Source organism: Anarhichas minor, unplaced genomic scaffold (assembly GCF_050575085.1).
Source record: "Anarhichas minor isolate MPS153535 unplaced genomic scaffold, ASM5057508v1 ptg000020l, whole genome shotgun sequence".
NCBI lineage: Eukaryota > Metazoa > Chordata > Actinopteri > Perciformes > Anarhichadidae > Anarhichas > Anarhichas minor.
The window spans coordinates 4109444-4114881 of NW_027466466.1; positions in this window are offsets into that span (position 1 = coordinate 4109444).

Genomic DNA, 5438 nt, shown 5'->3' on the forward strand with positions numbered 1-5438 from the left:
TCGAAACAAGGTGGGGCGCACGCTGCCACCCCTGTGCGCTGTGATTGGTCCGGAGTCGGGACAGGATGGACCAATGGACGGTCGGTAAACACGATGATGCATTCGGGGTCCCTGTTGAAGTGTTCTGAAAATCTGAATGGATTTTACGTCCGAGGTATTTTTTCAATCGCTATGGACGCACTTTTCGTTGTAGTCTTCAAGTGAACGAAATACAATGAAGAATTAGCGTCTAAATCAGACCCAAATAAATGTTTTCTATATCAGTGAGCATATCATTTGTAATTTATGGAGAAACAAATATTGCTGATCATAAGCTATGCATTGCATCCAGTTGAAAGATTTTGTTTAGTGTCACCTGGCCTATGATTCACCACTAGAAAAATGTACTTAATGCAACCTCACCAAACGAACTTTATATGCGCACGCTCAGTCCATTATCTTTAAATGTGCAACAAAATAAATTATTACCGACTTAAAACTTCTACCAGACTCCTCAAATTATTCTGTATTAAACTTGCTATAACACTGGCTAATGTGATTGACATCATACATTCCTGATCTTCTCTCCTGTTTTCTCATTGTATTGTTAGACACTGTGGTCCAACTGCCACCGACTTACAAACAGTAGATGGCAGTATAGTACTTCACAGCAAAATTACCATAGGTTGCTGCTGCAGACAATAACTCCATCATTATTTTCTCTTTAATGTGGACATTGACAGCTTCATTCAATCAATTGTTTACCTGTTGGACCCTAGCCCTATTTTTAGGCCTCTGCTCGGAAATTGCATAGCCATACGCAAAAGAGTCCTGAGCTCTAACTACAAGGTCTATTTTAATAATTTTGATGCTAGAATACTGGTAACACTTGTGAGATGTGTTGAATTGTGTACATATTGTGTATATGTTACTGGTTAATAACTGATACACTTATGGCACAGCTCAAATTGAAAAATTTCTAGATTCGCCTGGAAAAAAGCACTTGTATTGAACATTTTTTTATTTAAATAATGCAGCTGTAAGCCTAAAATCACACCACAGTCATAGAACAACACGTATTACATGTCCACACAACATATTTTACTTTGATTGAGTGAAGCAGGCCAGCATAAATGGTCATAAAAATCAAAATTTTGATTTTCGGAACCAGCTGTTGCATTGCTGTATACTCATTTTATATACTATATAACTACATATTAACTATATATTCACTTTTCTTATCACTAAGAGTGTTCAATAATCCTAATAAATCAGTTTGACACCATTTTGAATAATTTTGAGCAGTTATGATGTGTCATATCTGTCATTCATAACAATAAATGGCTCATAATGTGTGTCATGTGACCCTGATAAGGCCGATTTACTCGTGTGAGACATTTTTAGATGCGGGATAGTCCAACGGGAGCCATGCAGGGGTGTTTCATCGTATCCGGGTCTGTTTACTGACTAAAAATCGGAAAATGCTGGGCGAACCCCCCTCTCTACATGGATTGCTCCACCCCACAGAATCGTCTGCCATTTTGTCATTCATTCCGCCAGCGCATTGATCTCACTCACAGGCATGCAGCAGAACATGGCGGTCAGAGCTGTGCAGAAATCCGCTGGAATAAATCCGTTTTTCATCGCCAAAACCGTCAAAACATAAGTTTTTTTACCCAATTGTTTTTTCGTGACCTGCGGCTGATGTTTGCATGCATACCCATAACTTTTGAACGGTTTGAAAGAGAGTAATTTGGACGCCGCTGTGCGTTTCCGGGTCGAATCGTGCCCCTCCTGCATGTGTTCATCCGCCATGTGCGATCCTGCTCCGTGATTAGAGAGCCATAGAGTGAGCATAAGTCGTCGATTTTTGGTCAAAATTGTGGCAAATCTTCTAGATATCTTCCAGATATGATCTTAGTTCATGTATAACTGTGTTTGCAGTGTTTACAATGGCTGGTATGATGATGTTGCTCGGACTTTTCCCGTTAATTCGAGATTTAATATGTCTGGAGCAATAATCATATTTCTTTATGAAAAATGCTTTCTACGACACGCTGAATGCTGCACACTCTAAAACAGCCCCCCGTGGGGGGCTCTCGGGTAACCACACGACCGCGTTCGGTGGAATTTGGTTTCGGTACATCAGGGTGGGTAAGCTCATTGCAGAAGTCTCACAACATCAAAACAAAGACGTCAACATCACATTAGACACATGACTAACACAACAGTCATTTATACATAACCACAGGACGAAATTGCTTGCTTGAAACAATTGCTAAATTATCTCATCATTATATATTTTTCTTGTTTCATAACCGACAAAAATATGACATTACATTACAATGAACTGAAATCACCAGTGTTTTGCTGGAATGAAACCCAGGAAGTGATATCGCTTTGTTTTGCTTTTTTAACGGCTGCTTTTTCCTGTTTTTATAATCATAACTATTGTATTATTCCTACTTTTCTTATTATTGTTGTTGTTGTTGTTGTTGTTGTTGTTGTTGTTGTTGTTGTTATTATTATTATAGGTATTTGTATTATTATTATTGATCCTATGTAATGCTCTTACGTCCTATACTTTGCGGATACTGTGTGACCTCGATTATGATTTATTTTTTTCATTGTGGGGTAGAATAAAACAAATCCAGCACACATAAACGTCTAATGTCTCGAGCCTCTTGTTAATATAATGCCTGTACCAGCTGGTTTTTGAAACAACGACTAGCCTCAAGTGTCCAAATATTACACGACCGTTTTCTTGGTCAAACTAACGGAGACGACCAAGATGAGACCGGAAGTTAATCCTCTCCGTCAGAATAAAGGCTTCTAATTTGTCACTTCGGAAAAAATATGAAATAGAATTTAGTATATGCAGGTCATGTTATATTATTATTTCTTTAAATCATCAATAATGTTCTCTCTTGCCTTCAACCATGATTGTGAATCCAACCCATACTGGTGCGGTATCAAGTTTGCTAAGCCTCTTTTATTCTGGCTTCCTTACTGGCTGAACATGCTTCTGGTTAATTGTGAAGACTTTGAATTGGACAATATAATATATGTTTTTTTTAGATTTTTCTAAATGCATCTGCAGTGTCATAGGTATGATCTGACTAAAGTAGAACATATTTTTCTATTGGTCACTACCTGTGCTCCAAAAGCTGAATTTGTATGCTCATTAAATACATTATGCAGCAGCCTACTTTATTGGCGTGTTTTATTTTGAAAGTGATAACAGGAAAACATGCATTTGCCACTGTGCCCAGCTAGACAGCTGTGGCTGAGCAGTCGAGGTTGGTCAGTGTTGTCATATGGGCAGCATGAGACCCCTCTCTGCGCGGATCATGCGAGCATGGGAATATTTGGAGGAAAAAACAGTTTGACGGCGCCCTCAAAGAAAAGGTAAGCATCGAGTCTCTGCTTTCTCTCTGTAAAAAGAAAAATCAGGCTGCCAGAACAATCCAGGCGTCACTTATTGCAGTGGTTTTATGAGGCTTCTCTTGAATGTGGTCGCGTGAAATGTGTCCATGAGTTCAGGATGAAAGAGAACTACGCCTATGCAAGAGTCAACAATAATAATGGTACTATTAGAAAACATTTATACTTATATAAAACAACTTTTGTATAATGCTTCTAATAATGTTCATGAATAAAAGTCTTTATGGGGATTGTAAAGTGTATACGTATAGAACAAAACTACCATAAGAAGACTATAGAATAGTATATGACTGTGTTTATTATCACAAACCACATTATTAAGGTCTCCATAAAGCAACCATTGACTGCTACAGACACACTAAAAGTTCTCACAGTAATATTAAAGGAATATAACTTTTTTTTCTGCACAGGGTCACAAAGTATATCATTGAGGATGAATGCAGGTTGAGGGAAGGTCACACCCTGAGTTGGCTTGTTGCCTGCCTCTACAGTTGCAATTCTAAATATATGAATAGAAATAGAATAGAGTTGAATGGAGAGTGTCGCTGTGATTATCTCCACTAATGTGAAACACAGCAGATGGAAAACGAGTCCCATGGTCAGCATACAGGATGGAGGGGGGAAATGAATGAAGTGACAGAAAAGATGGGCAGTATTGCAGCGATTTGTGGTCGTTTACTGGAAGCTGGCAGTGTTTCCTGTCATGAGCGGAGAGCTCTTGGACTCAATCGAGCTTTAGTTAAGCAGCTTTTAAGACAGCAGCTTTTAAAAGGAGAAGTAACCTGCAGGTGCAGTATATCTGTACATACTAAATATAAATGACTGAGGGGTTTCAGCTCTCATTGATACCAGCAAAAATAAAGAAGAAAAAAAGCGAAAAAACATCTCTCTTACAGAATTATGCAGTTTGCAAACGAAACAGAACGGTAGAGTTGGATTTCCTCTGGCTGATATTCAGCCCGCATCCAAAGCACCAACACAGAGGGAAACAATGCAGGTATACCACAGCAGCATAGACACACAGGGCTACCTTTAACCTGCTCCCAGCAGCAGCAGGCCTCACAAGTGCTTTGTTATGTTCTCCCAGAATTTGCATTTCTCATGGATGATTTTCATTCACTTTTGAATGCACATTTGCAATCCCCATGTAAACCCTACAGACTTGCTGGAGGTGCTCCCTTGGATCCTCATCGAAAGCAGACTTATACTGTGTGTGTGTGTGTGTGTGTGTGTGTATATATATATATATATATATATATATATATATATATATATATATATATATATATATATATGCAATCCAATTGTCACTCTCTGTAATAAAGTGAAGCTCTCTAATATTATTGTCATACCATCCTCGGCCTCTGAAATTTGCCGGGCAGCTTTTATTTCACCAGCAGAGGCTATATTTCCCTGCTTGCTTTGCGTGGGTTTCTGTCTGCAATTGGTTCCATTTCGGCGAGGCGTCTTCAGGAACACGCTTTACCCCTCCCTGCCTATAAAGTGTGGCCAAGTTGTAACCCTCGCTCCCAGCACATCGATCTGAGACCAGCTCCTCTCTTAGCTTCTGAATTCCCGGACCCTTTACACAGTCTGACCCTCGCGTCTGTCCGTGGGAAACTTTCACCCCAGACCGGAGCCCCAGCGGGTCTTGGACTGGAACAGCCTGCTCTTGCCAGGCCGCTAATAGTGTATTAATAAGTGTTTTGGCAGCTACTTCGGTCCCCAACCCCCAACTCACTCTCCAGTCAACCCCCCTTCCATTTCATAACACAACCCCCCCCCCCATCCAAGTACCTGAAAAAACTTGTGCTTATTTTAGACTCGGGGGGGGGGGGGGGGGGGGGGGAAGATAACTGACACGTCAGGGTTGCACACAAATAATTGCAGGGTGGTTTGTAGTTAAGAGTGGCAAAGATTTTCCTATCATTTGATTTATGAACAATATCAACTCCCTCTATTGTGTTTGTTTTCATGCAATAAAGCTGTAGAAAACTTTAGTTGACGCTCCTTTG